Below are 13771 nucleotides of genomic sequence, written 5' to 3' on the forward strand. Positions count from 1 at the left end.
AGTCAGAAACTAATATGTAGGTAGTGAAAGCTAAGATCTGTAGTACACTGGTATGCCTCTAGCCAGCACAATAGGTAAGTCCACAGACTGAAATGGTGTACTCAGCATACCAGTACAGTCCTAGCAAATGAGTAAACATGTCAGGTGTGCCCCACCATCCTACTTCCAATTATAGTAACAGTCAGTTGTGCCCCCCCCCACCCCTGTGAAGAAATGTCGAAACAGTCACGTGCCCCCCCCCCGCTATGCAGAAATGTAGCAACAGTCAATGCCAAATGACCGATGTATACCCTGCAGACACCGCATGCTACCTGTCGGTGTACAACACAAAGGTCAGCACCGCACTACAAACTACCTGGACTTGATCCACACATGCAATATAGATGGCCATACTGGGCATGCTCACACACTTAGACGAATTAAGACAATGTCAGTCAACAAAATACTGAAAGGTCATACTGGGCATGCTCGCACACAAACACATGAAGGCCATGTCCTGCCTTGCACACACAGTGGATGGGAATACAGACATATATGTAAGGACAACACACTATAATAAGCCAAAGGTAGACAGACATAGATGTGTGGAAGAGGGTGACCATGACAAGGAGCCATCTGGGCCTGTCCCACCCAGCACACAGCCAAAGGACCCCAAACACATGAGGTGCAGGTGTCACTCACTGCAGATACTAGCCACCAGTATCTGTCAGTATGACAGACTATATGGTGCCCGTGCCAGCTGTGCAACATGACTGTACAAGGAAGTAGTCACCTAGTAGCTGTATACACATACATGTGGCATATGACCCTGTGTGTGCCTGCTTGTGGCATGACAACCCCTACATGAATGGGTTATGGACCATGCACACACTGCCCTCCCCATAGAAGTATCATGACAAGCCTGCTGAGGTCATCAAATGTGAAATACACCTCTGGGAGAGCTGTAGCTCAGTAATCCCCATGACACGTCCCATAACTGTGTACTGCTGTATTGATAAACTAGTTAGATAGTAGTTCTAACCCCAGACTTGGCAACTATGTGAGTGTGTGTTTATGTGCGTGTCTCTCTGTCTCTGACTGTGTAGAGAGAAATGCTTTTTAGGCTACTCACACTCCATCCAATTCATATACTCACCTTTGGCAAGGCTGTTGATGTCACTCACCTAGTAATACACCTCTGGGAATATTATACCCCAGTAATCTCTGTAGCGCATCCTGTAACTGCATACTGCTGTAGTGTGATAAAGTAGTTAGGTAGATGTTCTAACCCCAGACATAGCAACTGTGTGTGTGTGTGTGACTGAGTAGAGAGCAATGCTTTTTAGGCCACTCACACTCTGTACAATTCATATACTCAACTTTGGCAAGGCTGCTGATGTCACTCACCTGGAAATGGAACTCTGGGAAAATAATAGCTTAGTAATCCCTGTAGCACATCCTGTAACTGCGTACAGCTGTCATGTGATAATGTAGTTAGATAGGTGTTCTAAGCCCAGACATGACAACTGTGAGTGTGTGTGTGTGTCTGACTGAGTAGAGCACAATGCCTTTTCAGGCTACTTACACTCCATACAACTCATATACTCAACTTTGACAAGGCTGCTGATGTCACTCACCTAGAAATACACCTCTGGGAAAGTCATAACCCAGTAATCTCCATAACGTGTCCTGTAACTGCATACTGCTGTAGTGTGATAAAATGGTTAGGTAGAGGTTCCAACCCCAGACTTGGCAACTGTGTGTGTGTGTGTGTGTGTGTGTGTGTGTGTGTGTGTGTGTGTGTGTGTGTGTGTGTGTGTGTGCATGTGTCTCTGTCTGTCTGTCTGACTGAGTGGAGAACAATGCTTTTTAGGGTACTCACACTCCTTAGAATTCATATACTCAACATTGACAAGGCTGCTGATGTCACTCACCTAGAAAGGTTGTAGCTAAGTAATCTCTGTAGGCTGTCCTGTAACTGTGTACAGCTGTAGTGTGATCTAGAATCATGGTAGGGTACCCTCTCCACTCATGGCAGTTCTGGATGTTTTGAGTTTGTTCCAATGTCTGTGTATGGAGGAATGCATTATAGGCTACACACTCACAGTACATTTTGAATGCCCTACTTTGGCAATCCTGCTGATGTCATTCATTGTGAAATACACCTTTGGGGAAGGGTTTCTCTAGTAATCCCTGTGGTGTGTCCTATAACAGCTCCATGCTGTAGTGTGATACAGACCTTGGTCAGGGGTTCTATACCCATATGTCAGTTGTAGATGTTTTGTGTGTGTCTCACTGTCTGTGTAGGGAGCAATGCATTTTAGGCTAGTCACGCACAGTACAGTTGAAATGGCCTTCTTTGGTAATCCTGCTGATGTAAATTCAATGTGAAATACACCTTTGGGGAAGATGTACTTCAGTAATGTCAGTGGCGCGTACTGTAACTGTGTAGTGCTGTAGTGTAAGAAACTAGTTAGGTAGGGGTTCAACTCCCAGACATAACGTGTGTGTGTGTGTGTGTGTGTGTGTGTGTGTGTGTGTGTGTGTGTGTGTGTGTGGTGTGTGTTTATAACTTGTATCGTGGGTAGAGGGGAGTGTGGGCAATGTGGAGGGTGTTCTACTTATTTCTTTTATGGTGGTCTTACTATACATATTGCAATGTCAACCATACAGGGATAACAGATGTAAATTAGATGAGAGGCTGGGATGCAAAGCCATACCCATACATGTGACATCAAGGCCAGCCACTTGTTTGGCTGTGGGGGGGTGGCGCCTATTCATCCAAACGTATAGTGTGTGGGGTCTCTTGACCCCATTAATGGTGCGTGTGGACATATGTGTATTTGTTAATCTGCCATTGCTATCTACAAATGTATGGCCATATATACCTAAATAGATTTATACATCTGCTAATATAGATATATATAAATATGTCCGTATATGCCTACATAGATATATATCTGCTTAAACATATGTAACATGCTGTGTATATGTAGACATATAGGTGTAGATACATATATGTGCCGATTTAGGCATATGCATGTATATATGTGCATATATATTCATATATATGTATATAGATTTAGAAATGTATATATATATATATATATATATATATATATATATATATACACACACACACACACACACACACATATAGATATGTTATATCTGTTTAGATATTAATATAAGTACATACACATACACCTTGATGTTGGTATACATTCTCTGTACTGTTGCATGACTGGAGTGGATGATATGTTTCTGCAAACATCAAATATCTTTGTATCTGTCATAGTTTAGTGGTAAATCCCTTTGTCTATGGTGTGCTGGATCTTTTGTTTGAGCCTTGCAAGAGCTGTTTATTTTGTTGCTGGACAGAACATGGCCCTTTGAATACACAGTGGTTAAGGCACTTTAAAGCAGCTGTAAGCAGGTTTCCATGGGTTTGCGTGGAGCTAAGCAATGCCTACACAGGTTAAGCAATTCAGCAGCTGAGTATAAGAAACTGTAACCAGACTTTAGCAGTGCTTACATCTGCGCAAACCCACGTACAACTACTTTAAAGTGCCTTAATCATTCTGTATCCATCGGCCCTTGTTCTGCCTAGCAACAAAATAAACAACCGCTGCTAGGCTTAAACCCAGGACCATGCACAACACAGCCCAAGTGATTGACCTCTAAGCCATCTCAGATATACATAACCCTGCTGTATTCACAAACATATCATCCAGCCCAGTCATACAACAGTACAGAGAATGTATTCCAACATGTAAATGTATGTGTGAGTGAAAATATATTAATGTCTAAACAGATACAACATATTGATATATGTATCCATATAGATATATACGGGCATACATCTGTAGATAAAGTGGGAACATAGCAGAAACATATATGTCCTCATGCTCCATTAATGGGGTTGAGAGGCACAAACATACGCCATGCACAAATAGGTATTCTCCCCAACCGCCAAACTCGTCTGCCCTGCAATACACTACCAACTGTTGCAGATCCCATAACTAGGACCTTACACGGCAAGGGCACAAGATGTTAACAGTACTCCATCCCACCTGTATGATATCAGGCTGGTATCAGTAACATTTCATGCAGTACAGTCAGGCTCATAATGACTCCAATTTTGCAGTCATCTGTTACCTTTGTTAGCCAGAGTCCTGTACTGTTGGTCTGTACTTCAGAGATGTAGATGCCAAACAACAGTGGTCCCAGGACTGAACCTGAGATACTCCACTTGTCATTTGTCTGGGGATGGATTTTGAGTCAGTTACACCTACAGTTTGTGTTCTGTCAATAAGCCATGTGGCAAACCAGTGAGTGGCATAGGGATGTATGGCCGGATTGGTATGTTGGTTTATGTTTCCAGACTGGGGGATGTTGTTGAATGGCTTGGTTAGGTCCACATAGACTGTGTGGACCAACTTACCCTCTTCAACGGCTATGCAGACTGAGTCAAAGCAGTCAATCATTTCAGGAGACAAGACTGGCCCTCCATGAGACCAATCTGTGTGGGGTCCAGTGTTTAAGGGTTGCCAGTGTCTGCGTTCAAAACATCCCTGATAATGCATTCCATGGCCATGCAGATCAGGCTCATCAGACTGATGTGACGGTAGTTCCAGGGATCACAGGTGGATCCCCGTTGTGGAGCGGGATAACTGCAGCTGTGCACCACTCAGTGGGCACCAGGCCTGATGCAAGGCTATGATTACACATGACAGTTAGGTGAGTTCCCATTCCATTTTGTAGCTCATGTAGTTCACAGCCCAGGATGTCATCTGGTCCCATGGATGCTGTATTCTTAGTTGTGGGTAGTGTGTTTTCTGCCTTTGTGGCCATGATTACTGGGCAATGGAACCCTTTACGTATTGACATGGGCCCATTTGGGGGTGTGAGGGGGTGAATGTGGCACTAAATCAATCTGCCAGAATATTGGCACATTCCATGGGAGCAGTCTATGTAATGCCATTCTGTTGCAGCTCAGATCACTTCTGAGCATTGCCAGTTAGAATTCGGTCATAAATATAGAATGCTGTGTGGTTGTCTGTAGAATCTGTGGTGATTTTAGTTACATAATCAGCTTTGGAGGATTCTATGAGGGATCTCAACATCTTACTGGGACTGGTAAGGGAGTTGGTTGCATCCTTGGATTATCCTTTTTCCTTCAACAGTGTCTATTGTCTTTTGCATACTCTGTTAATGGCAGGAGACCACCAGACTGGCTTGATTATTTGGGAGGTGAGCGTCGTGGTTCTATGTGAGATGTCAGGAATCATGCACAAGTGGCTGTGCTCATACAGTGCCTTAGTGCAGGATTCATCAGTTGAACTGTCAGCTCCTGTCACCATGGGTGTCACAAACATTGTCACTTCTGCCTTGAGTAGCATGGACATCTGTATATACAGTCCTTTCAGATGTTCAGCTTGGTTAGCCTATGGTGGGATGACTTTAGTGGAACCGGAGTCCCATGTACTGTTGTGATGGCTGAGTGGTTAATTACTGTGACTATACTATACATAGTCCTGGGTTCATGACCTGCAAAGGCAGGTTATATTTGTTCTGTCCAGAACAGTGGTTAATGCATACAGACTAATCAGGGAAATTTAGGTTAGTCACACTCAATACAATTCAAATGCCCTACTTTGGCAGTCCTGCTGATGTCACTTACTGTGAAATAAACCTTTGGGGAAGAGTACTTCAGTAATCTCCATGGCACATTCTGTAATGGCATTGTGCTGTAGTGTAATAACTAGTTAGGTAGGGGTTCTAATTCTAGATGTGACAGGTGTGTGCATGTGTGTATCTTAATGTACTGATGTTTGTCATTCATGTCTTGTGTGGTGGGGGTTGTGAGTGTGTGACAACTCGACCCAATGTTGAGTGTGTTTGTAAGATTTTTTACATGGTGCTCCTAGCATAAATCACAATAACTACCATGCAGGGATAACAGATGTGATATCAGTACATAATCAGTCACAGGTTCAAAACCCAGGACTAGTAGGTGTGTAGCACAAACATGCTCACCTTTTACTCTCACAACCCACCCTGACTTATCTTTGCCTCTGCCTGCCACTCTCACTCCCTCTCTGGTGGATATGGAGACTTACACCTGCTTTGCTTAGGCACCGGCATGTGTATTGTCAGTGATGCTCATGATCAGCCGATGGCCTCTGCACAGATTACAGCCCTCCTCTAGATGACTGCATGTCGAACAGCTGTGGTAACATTCCCATAGCCAATTGCATGGAAACACACTCCAATATCTAGGAACATCTTGTTGGTGTTGGGCCTTTTCATTCACTGTGAGCAGGAACTAGATCTGTTGTTTGGAAACAGCATCACAGATGCATTGGGGACTTACCTCTGACAACATACATTATGGAAACAGGCCAACACAAAGGTTGGGGGGGTGGGCCTGTTCTGACTACAGACTGTAAGTGCTGCTATACTGAAGTTGGGGTACTATTGGTTTAACAGGGTGTGTGTGGATATGGCTGTCCTACATGTTTTAATACTTGTCATGTCAGTGCTTTGTTTATGAGGAATCCCCATCTGTAGGGTCATCTGCAGACTGGGCAGTGTGTGGTGCCTTGTGTTCCTTGTTTTACCCACAGAGCACCTATCACTCAACTGCAGAAGGTAGTGTAAGGATTGCAGTCAGTAGATGGTGACAGTCAGGAGAGTTACTGATGTCATATCCCTCATAGGACATATGTTGCATCAAACCCTGTTATGACAGGAAATGTATGAGGTCATCACAGCGACATGTAAGTATTGGCCTGTGTTTGTGCCTACAGCCACAGCCCTGTCAACCTTTGTACATATGTCATGCAGTAGGGGGCACATATGTTCTGTACACCATATTCAGTGACATAATATCTGATAAGCCAGTGAGATATCAGACTGCTACACATGTCCCATGCAGACGGGAACTGAAAGTTCGACTGCTGAGTCCTACACTAAAGCACTGTACAAGCACATCACCTCTTGCATGAAATGTGCAATCCCAAATAGAACCAAGATGCTCTCCTCCAAAAAAAGGAAGCCAATCTCGTGGTCTCCTGCTATAAACAAACTTTACAACAAAAGGAAGAAACTGTTGCAGAAAAGAAGAAAATCCCGCAATGCAAAAAATTCCCTTACCAGCCTCAGTAAGAAGCTGAGATCCCTTGTAAAATCCTCCAAAGCTAGTTACAAAAATAAAATTGCCAAAAATTCCAAAGACAACCACAAGGCATTCTATAAACAAACTATACAACAGAAGGAAGAAACTGTTATAAAAGAGAGTAAAATCCCATGAGTGGAGGAGCTCCCTAGTCAGCCTCAGTAAGAAGCTGAGATCCCATATAAGATCCTCCAAAGCTAGCTACGAAAACAAAATCACCACTAAATCCAAGGTCAATAACAAAGCATTCTATAGCTATGTCAAGAATCTAGATGCTATATGTATATATATAGATATATATATATATATATCTGCTGACATAATTATATAACCTGCCATATATATTTAGACATGTAGACGTGGACATATATATCCATAGATGTAGGCATTTGCATGTTTATATGTTCATAAATATTTATATGTGTCTATATATATATATATATATATATATATATATATATATATATATATATATATATATACATATATATATATATATATATATATATATATATATATATATATATATATATATATATATATATATATATATATATATATATATATAAATAAATAAATATATCAATATATTGTAATCATTTAGACATTAATATAGTTACTCACACAAATACATCTACATGTTGGAATATATTCTCAGTACTGTTGAATAACTGGGCTGGATGATATGTTTGAATACATCAGGCAAATGTATATCTGAGATGGCTTAGTGGTAAATTGCTATGGTGTGCAGTGTCCTGGGTTTGATCCTAGCAGAGGCTGCTTATTTTGTTGCTAGGCAGAACAAGGGCCGTTGGATACATTGTGATTAAGGCATTTTTGAGCAGCTGGAAGTGGGTTTGTGCAGGTTCGCGCAATGGTAAGAACTGCCAACCTCCACTTATGTTTCTTACAGTCAGTTGGCTTCCGATTTCTCAACCTGTGTAGGCATAGCTTACCCTCGTGCAAACCCACACAAACCCACTTACCGCTGCTTAACAGTGCTTACTGCTGCTTACCCCAGTGCTCTAATTCCTTTAAAAGAAAAGAAAAAGGGGGTTGATAGGAAAGTGATGAAAAATGGGGCACAAAGAGGGGAAGACAGTAGGGAAAATAGCTAGGCATGTGTAGGAAGGGTATATGAAAGGTCCATAGCTGCCCATTTCTTCTACAGCAACAGCTGTGCATATACACTATATTTGCAGATACTTTTGGACACTCAAACCCCTGGGAGAGAGGTGAGGACAACTTATATTTATTGTGATGCCAATTAGACCAGATTACATGTGTCCATTGGAAACTTGTGGAAAATGGACAGCTATGTATGGGGTGAGATTTTTTTGTGGGAACAGATTGCCCTTTTTTTTCAGGTGAGAGTGGGATGTTGGGGAGGGGTAGTAGGTATATTTGGGAGGGAGGTTGGGAAGGTTAACAGACAAGACACACAAGACGCATAAGGGCTGGTATATGACACATGTGGGGGGTAAGCACCTTGGACAGGGAGGGGTGTTTGGAAGTCACAAGCCCATGAGCCCCCAACTGGAAACAGTGAGACTGAGGTCCACACCCATTGGCAGTCACCACTGCACCTTCATGGCCCCGAAGGCGGTTGGGCTGAGGGCTGGGTAGGAGGGACAAGCTCACACTCTAATAGTGCCACTCGGCCCTCAAGCTGGTTTAGCCACTCTCGATACTCCAGATCAAGCTCCCTATGCACCACGGCCAGGACCTGTTGACGGGTGACAGGTTCCCCTCCGCTCCTGCTCCAAGGGGGGCAAGCCCCATCCCCGGCAACGGTTCCTCCAAAATGTGGTGCAGGGCCAACAGAGGAGGAGGCCCCAGGCTGGGCCCCAGATGTGCTGGTGCCTGGTGCCATGGCCAGCTGAAGTGGGACAGCTGAGTCCGCTGGGACTGGCATTCCCATATGAGCTGTGTTGTCGCTGGTTTATGGCAGATATGGGTTAGTAATAGTTAACAGCATTCAGGATTAATTATAACAGCATGCATAGGTATTCCCATTAACCCGACACACCAGATTTAACACAGTTGCAGAGCAAGCAGAACTCATGCATATATGGAACAACAGTGGCCATTACAGGAGCATGCGGGTTTCATTGATGGCAACAGGCCACCAATATGGTGCATTTTAACATGGCACATGCATAGAAACAAATGTGAATATTTATTAACCATTAGGAAATATGTCTCAAAAACGTTTGGAGTGTACACATACCATTTGAGGAGTGTCATTGGGTTATTATGTACATATGGTAGGGGTGAAAGAGAGGATTCAATTAACAACTAACATATCCTTGTAGTTTTCACAACATTCTTAGTCACTGCAGTGATCTTTCCCTTACATGTATTACTACACTACACAATGGCCTTATATTGTACACTGGTATGTTTATAGATTATTATATACGTGATCTGTGTCTTAAGTACAGGTGTTACAGGCTGCAGGTGTTAATGCAACATATGTTGAGAATTGCTGTCATACACTTTGGGTGAGGTGCTAGAATGACAGGTTTGTTTTCATATACATTCTCTAACTATGTACATGTTTGATGATCAGTTATATGTCATTGACAGCTACCTACATTTCTTGGATCATTACACTGAATTTTCAAGGGAACAGGGTACCAAGCTGGTGATATGGGCCATTTATTTGGACATGCTGGACAGATTGGAACAGTTGTGGGGTGTAAATATGCATACAACTTACAATTTGAACATTCAAGCAAATTCTGTACAGTTGAATGTAATTATGCATACAGCTTTCTATCTGAATATTGTATCACAGTCTGTATGGTTGTGGGGTGTGATTATGCATACAACTTAGTAGCACTCCCAGGATTCAAACCCCTGCTGTGTGTGACAAAAAGTTATTGCTAACATCACCGTACACTGTGCTATCAGGGAATTGATGTACAGATTTTGACTGTTTTCTATCTAAGTCTCCCTAACTTGTACGATATAACTGACCTCTTGGCACTTCCAACATTTTTATGCAGAACTTCATACCCATTTTATCTGCATACTACGGTGTGGGTGACACTGCTTAAGATACAACAGTACTATTTATAGTATAGAACAGATTGCAAACATATGAGAGAAGAGTAAACAGAAGCACTCCAGGGGTTATACCTTTATTCACAGATTATTAACACATGTATTTCTACTGGTACAACACTTTTGAAGGCTCTTATAATCTTTGTAATGACAGTATATGCAGACTGATTATTAACCTGCCTCAAGACACGCGTTTGCAGCCTAGCATCATGGGCTTGCTGGTTCATAGCCCGCTTATCTGCAGCTGTCAGATAAATGCATTGGTATTTAACCATACCTATCCATAGTATACACAAGCTAGGCAATTATTTACTACTTAGTAGAATGTGTACTTGCTCAGTACTGGGGCATTGGCCATCTGCCAACACTCCTGGATCCACCGTTCCAGGACATCCCCCCTCCGCCGCTTCAGGTCAGCATGGTGGTGCTTGACCTGTTCATCAGTCTGGGGGTATACCTGTGGCACTGGTGAGATCATGGGTGAGACTGTCCCAGGCCTCCATTTTGTACTGCGAGCTCTGGTACTGGCCCTGCAGTAGTCTCTGCTCATGGTGTTTTACCAGGAGCCATACCATGAATTTTGACTCCTGGATGCCCCAGCACTGCACTCTGTATCGAGTGCCTTCACCCACACCAGCCATTCTGCCTGCAGTAGGAAGTTACAACCAGTTATGAGACATATTCCTGCCTGTGGGGTTTAAATACAGCCATTTTCCCGCACTTTTCCATGATTGGCCAGTTTTGAAAAGGCTAAGCTATGGGCACACTTGCTTACATAAGGTTGGCAATGTTTAAAGAGGTATACCTCTAGGCAGATTGAATTGGCTCCCCTACAGATTGCTTACACTTGCTAACATGAGCTGTGCTGCGGTTAGCATTGCTTCATAGTTGATTATCACTATATTTGCCATTTGGCAATGATTTATTCTTCATTACAGGTTATATATAGGTTCATAGGTTCATACTAGGCTATCTGCCCAAGGGCATTTATAAGCCTAGCCCATAGTTATGTGGCTTTTGCCACCCCTTTAGTTTGAATAAAACTATGCCTATTATTTTGCTGTGCCTCTGTCAAGCAGTGACACTGAAGTAATCCCTGGGGTATATCTGCGATCTCCCATCCATTGGTCAAGATTCCTCTTGAACAAGGCTAGCGAGGTGCTCTGCCTCACATGTACCGGGATTTTGTTCCACAGCATAGGGAGTCTCTGGGTGATGAATTTGTCCCTCCAGCATGTTCTATTAATAACCGTGTCAAGGTTTAAGTCTCCCGCCCTTGTGGTTCTGAGGGATCTAGATTTTTGAGGTGAAGCATATTCATCAAATCTGGGTTTGACATGGCCTTATATGTCAGGCACAGGTCACCTCTGAGCAAGCGGTATGAGACTGAATAGAGCTGGAGTTCTTTCAGTCGGGCAGCATAAGACATATTTTTGAGACCCTTTATCCTTTTGGTGAGGAACTTTTGGGGCCTTTCCAGCTGCTGCAGGTGTCGGGTCAGATACATTCGAATGGGGCATTGTACTCAATCATAGGTCTAATGAGTGATGAGTACAGGGGACGATGACCTCCCTTGATCTAGATGTGAATCCCTTCATGATCAGGTGGGCAATGTAGAAGGTTTTCCTAACTACTTTAGCAACATGAGTGTCAAACGAAGGCTACTGTCAACCTGGGTCCCCAGATCCCTGATGACTTCTTCTGTGCTCAGTGGATTGCCACCTATATGGTAGCTAGGTAACCTTGTTTCTCCAAGGGTATGACTATGCATTTCTTGGCGTTTAACTTTAGGCCATGGCTCTGGCACCAGTTATCTGTTTCTGTGAGGCCCTTCTGAAGGATATCTGTGTCAGATGTGTTTTCGACTATGGCCCAGTTTGCAGTCATCTGCAAACTTTGTCAGCCATAACCCTCCTGTGTTTGCTTGTACTTCAGAAAAGTAGATGCCAAACAAGAGTGGACCCAGGACTGAGCCCTGTGGGACACCACTTGTGAAAGGCTTTGAGTCTGACATGGCTCCAGCAACTCTGACCCTGTGGGTTCTGTCACTTAGTCAGTTTGCAACCCATCTTGTGATGTATGGGTTTACATTCAAGCTGATGAGTTTTTCGATGATACCTGAGTGAGGTATTGTGTCGAAGGCCTTTGCCAGGTCAAGGTAGGCTGTATGGACTGCCTTTCCTCATCAATGGCCTTGGTGACTGTCTTGAAAAAGTCAACCAAGTTTAAAAGGCATGATCTGCCTTTGACAAAGCCAAACTGGGTTGGATCCAAAGTCTGCAAGTTCCCTATGTCTTTATTTATGAGTTCCATTATGATCCTCTCCATGGCTTTGCAGATAAGGCTTGTCAAGCTAATGGGACTGTAATTACCAGGGTTGGTGGAGGCACCGCCCTTGTGAAGTGGGACCACAGTCGCGTCGCCACTCCTTGGGTATGTATCCTGAGGTGAGGCTAAGATTAAACAGCTGTCCTAACTGCGGGTTTAATTCCTCATTGAGTTCATGGAGCACAGAGCCGGGACACCATCCGTCCCATGGATGCTGTGTTTTTGCCTTGGAGAGGGCAGTTCTCACCTGGGCATTGGAGATGTTTGGGGGCTACAATCATCTGGTATAGATATCTCTCCTTTTGGGGAGGGAGAAGTTTACACTGAACCTGTCAGCCAGTATGTTGGCAATGTGTGTAGGTTCAGTAATCTTCACATCATTTTGAACTAATTCTGAGCATATCTGGGAGTTTCCTCCTAGGTTTCTAACATAGCTAAAGAAGGCCTTATGATTGTCTTTTGAGTCCTTGGCGATTTTTCTCTCAAAATTTGCCTTGGATGATTTTATGAGAGCTCTTAGTTTTTTTATTTATAATGATCAAAGGTGTCTTACCTTTCAGGGATTTTGCTCTATCTTGTAGTAGCTTCCTCCTTTTGTTGTAGAGCTTGTTTATGGCTGGGGTCCACCAGACTGGACACTTGCCTTTGGTACAAAGAGTCTTAGTTTTGTTTGGGATTGCCTGATCCATGCAGTCCTGTAGGTGCTGGTAGAAGGCATTTGTAAGTGATTCAGTGGTTTGAGTAATGTTTACAACTGGCTCAGGGGCCTTAAAGGAGACCACGCTAGTTTTTAGAAGTGTAAAGTCGGCTTTTGAGAAGTTTTTCACTGTGGTCTTTTTTATTTCAGGTGGGGGCGGGATGAGGACCTCCAGTGAGATTAGTTTATGATCTGATCTCACCAGTGAGGGGTATCCGTGATTCCTGTGTATCCGTCTGGTATCCGTGATTCATGTGAACATACAATGTATGGGGTCATGGGAACTTCAATACTTTATTACAATAACACCTCAAATCTATGCTTACTGCAGTACTCCAGTTCACATATTTATGTTTTGTGGCAGGTTATCCAACATCACACTGTACATAGATTGAGTTCACATGTTTGGTTTAATTTTCCTATGGTGAGGATTAGTTTGCTGATACCTCATGCATGTCTATTGCTGCGATGGCTTAGTGGTTAACTACTGTGACTATAATGTACAGGGTCCTGAGTTT

Source organism: Protopterus annectens, chromosome 3.part0 (assembly GCF_019279795.1).
Source record: "Protopterus annectens isolate FY-2018-M chromosome 3.part0, PAN1.0, whole genome shotgun sequence".
NCBI classification, from domain to species: Eukaryota; Metazoa; Chordata; order Ceratodontiformes; family Protopteridae; genus Protopterus; species Protopterus annectens.